This window comes from Lissotriton helveticus, chromosome 5_1, assembly GCF_964261635.1.
Source record: "Lissotriton helveticus chromosome 5_1, aLisHel1.1, whole genome shotgun sequence".
NCBI lineage: Eukaryota > Metazoa > Chordata > Amphibia > Caudata > Salamandridae > Lissotriton > Lissotriton helveticus.
Genome location: NC_136065.1, coordinates 2,135,877,040 through 2,135,889,304, shown reverse-complemented (window position 1 = coordinate 2,135,889,304; position 12,265 = coordinate 2,135,877,040).

The window sequence follows — 12,265 nt, the reverse complement described above, 5'->3', positions numbered from 1 at the left end:
TACTGCCCTAGGAGGGATTTCAACTATGTTAATACCAGACTGGATGTGTTTAAAAGTACAAGGAAACTAAAACTTAAAAAGTACTTTATGGTGAATACATTTGGCAAAGAACAAACAGCGCCACTAAGTGACACTAACACAAAAGACATTCAATGTTCACAATCTACGGAGATCTCAATGGAGGAACTCGAAGAATTGTGGCAATCAAACTCACCAACTGAGACCGGCATAACACGAACACAGCCAGGACAAATTGCCTTACTGGGCCTCATACCAGTCACCCAACAGAGAAAATCCCAAACGAATTTTAGAGCCAAATCCACTTACAATCCAGTTATGCTAAAGGATGCAATAGATCTCTTCCATGAACAAGTTACCAGTCAACTGAAGGATCTGAACATGAAAATTCACAGGGGCAGACACAAGTACAATAAGGAAACAGCTGATTACAGAGCTTTAATCACTAAACTACAGAAAAATCCTAATGTAATCATTCGAGCCTCAGACAAAGGAGGAAACATTGTACTGATGCATAGAGAAATGTACATAAAGGAAGCCCATCTACAATTAAACGACAGAACTTGCTATACCAGATTCACTGGGGTAGAACTTAAGACCATGTACACGAGCTGTTACAAGAAACTGTCCAAATGGAAGTCAAAGGGCTACTAGTCAAGAACACAAATTCCTCAGGAATGATCATCCAGTTGTACCAACCATGTACTGTTTGCCAAAGCTCCACAAAAATGCAACAAATCCCCCGGGACGTCCAATCATCTCGGCCAGGAACAGCTGTCTGGAGCATATGTCGCAATATGTTGACTTCTTTCTGCAGGGTGAGGTAAAAGGGCTACCCTCTTACATCAGCGATACCAGTGATTTCCTCAACAAAATCAAGAACATTGAGTGGCAAAATGACTATTTATTAATTGCACTGGACGTTTGTTCACTGTATACCAGCATTATACACTCAGATGGCCTTAATGCCCTGGATTTCTACTTAAAGAGATCCCTACCTGACATGCCAGAACACAGAAGGATGTTAGTGGATATGGTGAACTTTTGTCTGAACAATAATGTCTTTATGTTCAACAACTTAATGTACAGGCAATTACAGAGTGTCGCCATGGGGGCCAGTTTCTCCCCCAGCTACGCGTGCTTGCACATGGGCTGGTGGGAGGAGCTCGTCCTCATGGTTGAACACTCAGAAACAATGCAATCACGGGTAGTAACATGGTTACGCTTTATAGATGACCTATTTCTGATTTGGAGGGGGGATATGACATCTGCAGAAGCCTTTGTGTCAGACCTTAATAGGAACAATTTAAATCTCCAATTCACAGCTACTCTCAGCAAAACATCCATCTCATTCCTGGACACTGAGGTCTTTATTGAACAGGGCAGAATAGAAACCAGATTGCACCGCAAGACCACAGGTGGAAACTCTACCTTGCATGCAAAGAGCTCACATATCAAACACCTAGTTAACAGTATCCCATATGGGGAGACGTTGCGCCTGAAAAGAATACACAGCAAGGAGACTGATCTGAAAGATGCCCAGAGGGATAGCAAATTGAGATTTTTAGAAAGGGGCTACTCCCATAAGATCATAGATGCAGCTTTCTGCAAATCAGAACAAAAAGACAGATCCAAATTACTGGCTGGGAACACACAGGTATTACCAGACAGTGGGGATATTGCCACTAAGCCACCTGAATTTAGATTAATTGTGCAATACAGCGCTCAACATAAACAGATACAAACCATCATTAGTAAGAACTGACCTTTAATCCTAAGTGACCCAGTGATAGGGAGGGATCTCCCCAAAAGGCCCTCCATTACATACAGCAGGGGGCAGTCTATGAAAGATGAACTGGTCAAAACAAGTCCTGAGGTCTTGGAATCATCAGTTTGGTACCAGACACATGCAGGATTCTACAACTGCAAGGTATGCAAAGCCTACCAACAAGCAGTCAACAAAACTTGCTACCACTCGCCATTCGACCGCAGGGAACATAAGATTAACAAAATGTTAGCATGTAAGACGGAATATGCCGTCTACGTCCTGGTTTGCCCTTGTGATTTGCTCTACGTAGGAAGCACCAAGCTTCCTGTGCACAAGAGAATTTTGTAGCACCTAAGAGCAATTAGCAACCAGGACAACACCTACCCTGTTGCGAGACATTTTAAAGCCAAACACAATTCCAACAGCAGTGAACTAAAGTACTTTGTAATAGACTGTGTGCAGGCTAGCAAACGGGGTGGCAATAGAGAGGACAAATTGCGCCGCCTTGAAACACAGTATATAATTGAACTTAACACCAAGCACCCCTCAGGCCTTAATATCACGGAGGACCTTTACACGTGTCTGTAATACAAACATTTGAGGCCTTACTGTTATTTTGCACAAGCTTTTATAGGATGGGCAAATTATTTAGCATGTTTTATGAGTATTAGGTTGTTATTTATACAAATTATGTACTAATTGTTTTATGCTCTACCATCTTTTAACAATCATATTATATGTGATGGTTTTTAGATATATCGATTATGAATTCATTTTTTTAGCCATTAATTAACCATTTTAAAGGTTTTTATCTATTGGCGTATTTATGAATCCTATGACTGTATATATCTATTGATTACCATTGATTGTTAGTTATATATGGATAGAACATAACATCATGCCTAAAACACATGCGTTATTTGCACATTTACCTACAAAACAAAAAAATCAGTGGCCCAGCTATCTGGTTCATGTTAGGGGGTGATAAGGTATTTGACCGGTATTATTTCCCCTTAAATAACAATTGGCAATAACACCTCATCTGGGAAGTGGGTTCAACCTGTACACCGCACTTTTTCTCCTGCCACAGTGCTCATGAACAATATAAGGACATTCACAACATATGGGGCTCCATATCGTTTCCACTACATGCACTTGATTGCAAGCCTTGGCAATGCAGGCCTATTTACCACGCATCGCATTACATTACGAATCAAGAAGAACATTATGACTCATGCTGCACTTTCAAAAGAAACTAATTTTAAGTCTTTGAATTTTAAAACACTGTTTTGTTTATTGCACTATCACTATTTTTATAGGACACGGTTTTTATACTCACACGCTGAACAGTACATCTGTTTTCTCTTTTGGGCGCCAAACATTTAATACACTCCACATTGGGCAAAATGCAAATGATGAAATGTATTCTGTAGTTTTGGACGCCGAAAATTCTTCTATGTCTATGCCAATTGTAGGCCTTTTGAAACATGTGATGAGTGTATTTAAACCAATGCCTGGTGATAATCTGTGTCATGTGATCAAGCGCTCTGGGAAGCGCGAAACGCGTCGTGATGACTGGGAGCACCGTAACTAAATAAATCATTTTTGCACTTATCTTGGGTTCGCGTCCGTATTTGCAGCCTGGAGAAAGCCTGCGCCTTGCCGGATTATCTTTGGAATATATATATCAAGCTCTAGGGTGCCCTCAGGCGAGGCAGCACTGCAGCAGCGGCTTTCGACGATAGGCTCAGAAACGCGTCAGGCTGAAGAACCCCAGACTTGAGAGCTGAAGCCAATCACCGGAGTGTTGAGGTGTACTTTACCAGTCGAAAGCCGCTGCTGCAGTGCTGCCTCGCCTGAGGGCACCCTAGAGCTTGATATTTACGCAGCAGCCCAGCCGCGGAGGCTTGCACCACCCCATAACGGAGGTCACGGGTTCGAATGCTGCCGAGCCCACATGTGAAGCAGCGGGTTAAGGGATTAATGGACGCATCACATTCTGGGGCCCATCCAGGGCTTTTGCATTGTATCAGCTGTAAATTCAAGCACCCATTCAGGGAATTAATACAGACTGCAAATCCCACAAGACATTGCGCGCCCATCTGAGGGCCATTAATTACTAATAGTGGGAGTGTCAGAACGGATGCACTCATGTCGAGCCTCTGATGACGAGCGATAGGCTCAGAAACGCGTCAGGCTGAAGAACCCCAGACTTGAGAGCTGAAGACAATCACCGGAGTGTTGAGGTGTACTTTACCCGTCGAAAGCCGCTGCTGCAGTGCTGCCTCGCCTGAGGGCACCCTAGAGCTTGAGATATATATATATATATATATATATATAAAAAATATAAAAATGCATTTTTTTTTATAATTACATTAATTATTTATTAATTTTAAGGTTAAGTTGTTTTTAGTATGTTTTACACTACTTTTAAGACATTTAAAAAATTTAATATTTTAACAAACTATATTATTTACAACAATATTTTGGATTCATTATTTTTGTACTTATCTGTTTGTAGATAGGAATTCAATATTCTGGTCATCAATATTTTGTCACCGATATTTTTGTAGGTCTGTATTTACCTCCCCGATATTCTGTCAGTGATTCAAACAAGTGACACCGAAATAAGGAAGGGAATGCGTGGTTATAGAAAAAGCAAGCCTTTGCATAGTCAATAGGTCTCGTATTTTGGACCTTATAAGTGTTTAGCCATGCAGCACATTATTCTGGGTGCTGTGCCACTAGGTATGGAAGAGCTATACGTTTACTCTACACAGGGTGTGAAAGAGAGTGAATACGTTTTGTGCATAAAAATGGTGTAGGGTGAGTGTGTGTAAGAAACAGCAAAAGGGCTGTAACTTAAAGAATGCGTGAATCTTAACGGTTCCTAAGTAGACAAATTAGTTTAGGTTCTGGCGCAAGTGGCGCAACCTGGACTTTGTGAGTTCTGCGCTAAAGGTGATTTATGCGCTAACTGAGGGTTAGATGCTGTTATGATCTATGTCCTATTGCTTTTGGGTGTTAGGAAATGTACAATGTGTAGTATGTTTTGCGCACCCTGTGTTCTGCACCTCTGAATGCGTTGTAGATGCATCATGTGTCTTGTCCTTACACCGCTGAATGTAGGTTCTGCATCATGTGTTTTCCTCCCCTATACCACTGAATGTATAATGATGTTTTATCCCCAGGTCTAGGCCCCTACTTGTATGGTGATACTTAGGTGGTTGTTCCTGCTAGTACAGGTGGTGCTAGTGAGGTCCTGGTTCCCTGCGTGACCTGTTCCTAAGGTGGTTAGGATTGCGCAGGGGGTACTTACCGGTTACCAGTGGGTACTGGTTGTGTGCTTTATGTCCTATTTTGTGTTTCAGTGATTTTCTGTTATGTTCTAAGTGATATTTCAAGGGCTTGATACTGAGCTCGCCCCCTGACCAGAGTCCCAGGACCAGTGGACTCTATTGTGCCTTCCCTGACAGATTGCTGGGACTTGTCTGATCTCTCTGGGCCCCTGGGGCCTCGCTGAAGTGTGCCTCGCTCACTCCCCTCGGCAGCTCGTGCCCGGCCGCCCGTCCAAGCCTCGAGCCGCGCCGCTCTCCCCTGAGCTGCGCCGCTTCGCTGGGCCGCCCGCATCCTGCCTCCCCCTCCTCTTCTGAGCCGCACACATTGGTCGCCCCCAGAGAAACGCTTGTAGCTAGCCGGTCGCCCGCTAAAGCCTACCAAGGAGGTCACTCGCATTATCCTGCGCAACCAGGACGGAAGGTACTGTCCGATAGGCTCTATGTTCAAAGTTCTAGGCCTACAAGTATTGTATTGTTACTTCTAAAAGTGCTGATTCCTGACAGTGGTCCAGGTGGCCCTGTCTTGTACATATCCCCTGTAAATTCTGCCCGTGCCTCTGGCACATTGTAAAGTGTGTGTTTTTAGCTAATGTGTTTTGGTGTAATACAAAGGCTATTTTTATATAAACTTGTGTGGAGTTTCCTTTGTGGTGGGCCTTTGGGTGTTGTTGCTGGGGTGTGTGCGCAAATACTTAACTCACATCGCCTCCAAGTTTAGCCTTGCTGCTCGCGCCACGTTACCTAGAGGGTGAGCAGGGGTTATCTTGGCGTGTAACTCCCTTGCCCTGACTTGGGAGTGGTGGTCTTTGACTGACTTTGGCGAAAGCCCTGGCCAGCCAGGGATCCCATTTCCAACAAGCATCTCAGCAGTCCAGGGGCTGGGCAGGGCTCAGGGAGGCAAGCCTTCCCCTGAGCCCAAGCAGCAGCACGCCCCTGGCAAGATTCAAGTTGGGAACAAGAACATTTTCCAAGAGGTCACAGCCTCCTTTTATACAGACAAATCCTTTGTCTTTGGGCAGGGTGGGGGCAGAACCAGTCGCAGCTGGTCTGGAAGCACTGTTGATGGGCTCAACCACCCTCTATTCACTGGCAGGGCTTGGGTCATTAGACGAACCACGGGGGGCGGAGCCAGCATTGTCAGGGGAAAACCCAGCCTCATTCAGGACACAGGTACACTCCTCCCCAGCCATCAGCATGCTGATCTCACACTCACCACCGGGCAGACCCATCCAGACTTCCTGGTGCCTGGCATGCCAGCCAGCTCCAGCCAATCACGCTCCAGCACCCTTACTGCATACACACATCAATGTCTAGAAGTGGTACTTCCCTTCTAGACACATACAAGCCGCACATACCATTGCGCAGCATTCATTCTCACGAGTTCACACATATCAAACTCGAGCCTGCACTCCCCACGCATCAGGAACTACCAGGGACACACACATTCCCCATGCATTCCTAGGGGAGGGCAGGCCTATCTCACTCCACGCACTCAGAGTGCGCACGCACTTTCCACTGGGACACAGTGAAAGTGCGCAGAAACCAAGACATCACTATAAAATATTTAATAACACCAGGCAAAAAGTTCAGGGGTGAACCTGCCAAACGGGCCAAGTCCAACACACAGTACTGAGACTGCTTTGATCAAGGCATCAGATGAAATCAGAACCATCCTTGACCAAGGAGGGACGGCAGTTCTCATCCTGTTGGATCTATCGGTCGCATTTGACACGGTTGATCACAACATCCTGATCGACCGTGTCACTGCAATGGGCATCCAGGACAAAGCCAGAGACCTGCTCCTCTCCTTTCTCTCTAATCGTACCCAGACAGTCACATTGGGCAATTTCCACTCCGCCAAAATGACGTTACCGTGCGGTGTTCCTCAGGGCTCATCCCTAAGTCCGACGCTTTTTAATATCTATGTATCGGACTTAGCTAGAGTCATCAAGTCACATGGGATGGGCCTAACATCATACGCAGATGATACTCAGCTGGTTCTGGCAATAAAAAACAATGGAGAAAGGATAGCAGCCAACCTCCATCAAGGCATGTTGGCCATCAGTAACTGGATGGCCAACAATTGCCTTAAACTCAATTCAGATAAGACTGAGGTTATGATCTTTGGTAAGCTCTCTTCGAATTGGTCGAGCTCCTGGTAGCCCTCAGATCTCGGTCCTCCACCCCAATCCTGTCCCCAAGGTTAGAAACCTAGGAGTTATCTTTGACGATAGACTGACCTTCGCATCCCATGCGAATGCAATCGTCTCTGCCTCCTTCTACAAACTTAAAATCATTAAAAAGATCCTTCCGTACCTCCCTCTTAACTCAGGAAGAACATTGGTTACTGCCTTTGTGATGTCCGCCCTGGACTATTGTAATGGACTCTTTGTCAACGCTCAACAAAAAGTCATTCAAAAACTGCAATCAGTGCAGAACACCGCAGCCAGAATGCTGTCAAACACCCTGAAATTTAAACCCATTGCCGCTCGGTCCACAGACATGCAACCGAACTCTGGGACCTAATAGACACTGTGTCACCTGACATCGCCTTCCTCACGGAAACATGGATGAATGCATCTTCTGCCCCCGACATCGCCATAGCCATACCGGACACCTACAAGATCATTCAAAAAGACCGCACTATTAAAAAAACTGGAGGAGGCATCGCCATCGTCCATAGAAACACTATCAAAATTACAACCAGCTCCGACGACAATCTTGCAACCGCCGAACACCTCCACTTTCAGATCCACACCAACCCCAGGACCACCCTTAGAGGAACCCTCATCTACAGGCCCCCAGGCACCCGATCTCAATTCAGCGACATCACTGACTTCGTCAGCCCGCACGCCCTCGCCTCCGAGAACTACATTCTTCTAGGAGACCTCAACTACCACCTTGACAACATTCTCGACAACAACACCTCCACCCTTCTGGACAACCTGTCCAATCTCGGACTCAAACAACTTGTTGACACCCCCACTCACACAGCCGGACACACGCTCGACCCTATCTTCACCTCCAGAAAGCACATCTCCTTCGATCACACTACAGCTCTCCACTGGACGGATCACAGCTGTGTTCACTTCAGCTACAAAACAACCCTGACCCACAACCGTCCACAACCCATTCCCCGAAGAAATTGGAACAAAATCACCACCGACCAACTCCTCGCATCCCTCAACCAAAACATTCCCACCCTAACAACGGACCCAGACCAAGCGGCCACAAACCTCAGGCAATGGATTACCCACAGTGCGGACGAACTAGCACCCCTGAAAAAACACCAGTCGAAATCATCCAGCAAAAAAGCCCCCTGGTTCAATGATGACCTTAAAAAATCCAAGAAGACATGCCGCACCCTGGAGAAGAATTGGAGAAAAGAACCTACCTCAGACAACATGACCTCCCTCAAAACAGCCACCCGCAAACACCAACTGATTCGATCCGCCAAGAAATCAGCATTTAAGGACCGTCTCGACAACAATTCTCATAACAGCAAGGAACTCTTCAATATCGTCAAAGAATTCACCAACCCTCCTGCAGCATCCAACGACATCACTAACTCCCAAGACCTCTGCAATGCACTATCCTCCTTCTTCTACAACAAAATTGTCGACATCCACAACAGCTTCAAGAACACTCCCAATGACCAACTCACCCCACCCCCTTCTGTTCCCACCCCTCCAACTAACTACCTCAATTCCTGGAACCCAATCACCATTGAAGATACCACTCGCCTTATGAACTCAATCCACTCCGGCTCACCTTCTGACCCCTGCCCCCACTACATCTTCAACAAAGCTGACTCCATCATCGCTCCCCAAATCCGCGATGTCATCAACTGCTCCTTCGACTCAGCCACCTTTCCGGAGATATGGAAGCACGCCGAACTCAGCGCCCTTCTGAAGAAACCAACAGCAGACACCTCAGAACTGAAAAATTACCGACCCATCTCCCTCCTCCCTTTCCCGGCCAAAGTCATCGAGAAAGCCGTCAACAGCCAACTCGCAGCCTTCCTTGAATCCAACAACTCCCTGGATCCCTCACAGAACGGCTTTCGAGCCAAAGACAGCACCGAGACCGCCCTCATTGCGGCGACCGACGACATCCGAGAACTCCTGGACAACGGTGAATCAGTGGCCCTCATTCTTCTCGACCTCTCCGCCGCCTTCGACACTGTTTGTCACAACACCCTCATACAACGCCTCAACAACATCGGCATACAAGGAAAAGCCTTGGACTGGATCATCTCGTTCCTAGCCGGGAGAACACAGAGAGTCCGACTCCCCCCTTTCTACTCAGAGCCCACCGAAGTCATTTGCGGCGTACCTCAAGGCTCCTCACTCAGTCCCACCCTCTTCAACGTCTACATGAGTCCCCTCGCCTCCATCGCACGTCGACACAACCTCAACATCATCTCCTACGCCGACACCCAGCTGATACTTTCCCTCACCAAAGACCCCAACACCACCAAGGACAACCTTCACGAAGGTATGAAAGAAGTAGCCGAATGGATGAAACAGAGCCGCTTAAAACTCAACTCAGACAAAACTGAGGTGCTCATCCTTGGATCCTCCCCCTCAGCTTGGGATGACTCTTGGTGGCCTTCCGCTTTGGGATCAGCGCCCACACCCACTGACCATGCACGTAACCTTGGCTTCATTCTAGACTCCTCTCTCTCAATGTCCAGACAAGTCAACGCCGTATCGTTCTCCTGCTTCAACGTCCTTCGCATTCTCAAAAAGATCTTCCGCTGGATCCCCCTCGAAACAAGAAAGACTGTCACCCATGCACTGGTCACAAGTCGATTGGACTATGGCAACACTCTCTATGCCGGAATTACAACAAAATTGCAGAAAAAGCTCCAGCGCATCCAAAACGCATCAGCGAGACTCATATTAGACATCCCGCGCCAAGAGCACATCACCGGTCACTTAAAAAACGTCCACTGGCTTCCCGTCAACAAAAGAATTACTTTCCGCCTTCTTACCCACGCACACAAGGCCCTCTATAATCTAGGACCAGAATGCCTCAATTCGCGACTGTCCTTCTACTATCCCACCCGCCAACTAAGATCATCCATTCAAGCCCTCGCCGCAGTCCCGCGCATCCGAAAAACCACCATGGGTGGCAGATCCTTCTCCTTCCTGGCTGCCAAGACCTGGAACTCACTCCCCACCCACCTCCGCCTTACTCAAAATCACATCTCCTTCAGAAAAGAACTGAAAACTTGGCTATTCGATAAACAATGAACCCCTCCCTCTAGCGCCTTGAGACCCTCTGGGTGAGTAGTGCGCTCTACAAATGCCTGAACTTGAACTTGAACTTGCCCACGTAATCAAAAGCTACCATTGGCTCACAGTGAGAAACCGAATAAAGTTTAAGGCACTGTGCTTTGCCTATAAAGCCTCTCGTAACCTAGGACCACGATTTCTCCTAAACTCTTTAGCCTTTCATGCCCCCAACAGGCCACTTCGCTCTTTCAACGCATACCTGCTGTCAGTGCCACGGACCAAAACTGCTTCTTGGGGCGACCGACGTTTTGTCGTCTCAACAGCAAAACTATGGAATTCCCTCCCCCTGGAGATCAGATCCTGCTAAACACTGGTGGCATTTAGAAGAAAAATAAAAACCTGGCTATTTAATCAATAACTTCCTTCTTCACTGTCACGTCTGCAGCAACGAGACGCCCCCGGGCATTTGTGCGCTTTATAAGTTTCATAAATAAATAAATAAAGGACAATGTTTAGATTCCACACAGGAGAGGGTGGCAGTCTGGGTGGAATTATTCTTTTAAGACCTTCCATAAAGGCTTTTATTGCAGGTACTCTAAACAATGACGGATGTTGCCTGTTTTGCAGGTAGGCGGCGAGGGCAGCCAGATGTAATCTTATGGATGAGTATGCAAGACTACATCTTTGTGGATGCAGTAAATAGCAAATGATGTTCTCAATGGAAGCATCTAGCGGGTCGATTTTGTTGTTATTGCAGTAAATGACGAATCGTTTCCATTTGGCTACATAGCAAGCTCTAGTAGTGGGGCGTCTGGCTTCTTTGATGATGTTCATACAGTCCGGTGGGAGGTTAAGGTAACCAGACTTTAGGAGCCGGATTGCTAGATTCAGATGTGCTGGGTCTGGATGCCTAATCTCTCCATGGTTCTGCGTCATCAGCTTTGGGGAGAGGCGTCGTTTTTGGTGTGGAACTACTGAGAGTTCAAGGAGTGTTGTGACCCATGGTTGCCGTGCCCATGTGGGAGCAACTAGGATCATTTTGAGAGACTGTTGCTTGAGCTTGCGTACTACTAGTGGAATGAGTGGGAGTGGCGGAAAAGTGTACACAAATCTGCCTGACCGGTTCATCCATATCGCATTGCCCTTGGACAACGGGTGTTGAAACCTGGCAGCGAAGGTTGGGCATTTTGCGTTTGCGTGTGTAGTGAACAGATCTATGTCTGGGTGACCCCACATGTGGAAAAATGGTTGAAGAACTTGAGTATGAAGTTCCCATTCGTGTATCTGCTGTGTCTGACGACTTAGCAGATCCACAATCTAACTATGCACACCTGGAAGAGAAGATATATATTTTGAGGAATGGCCCGTCTCCATATGCTTTGTGCCAGTTGAGACAGCTGCAAAGAATGTGTTCCTCCTTGTTTTTGTATAAAGTACATTGCCGTCACATTGTCCGTGTGGACCAGGACAGCTTTGTTGAGAAGATGTGGTTGAAATGACTTTAATGCTAGAAGTATTGCCAGTAATTCTAGCTGATTGATGTGGAGGACTTTTTCTTGAGTGGTCCACCTGCCCTGAGTTGTGTGGTTTAGGAGATGGGCTCCCCAGTCGGTCAGAGATGCATCCGCTGTTAGCACTATCTGTGGAACTGGCTCTAGGAAACCCCGCCCTTTGGAAAGGTTTTGTGTGTTCCACCACTGCAGAGAGCGATGTGTGCGGCCGTCCACCAACACCAGATCTGAAAGCTGACCTTGAGCTTGGTTCCACTGACGAGGGAAGAATTCCTTCAGTAATACCTTTGCAGTAGCAATGGCAGTGTTGTCGCGAGTTGGATAGGCTTCCACCCACTTGCTAAATGCACACACGACAACAAGTACATACTTCAGACCTTGGCATCTTTC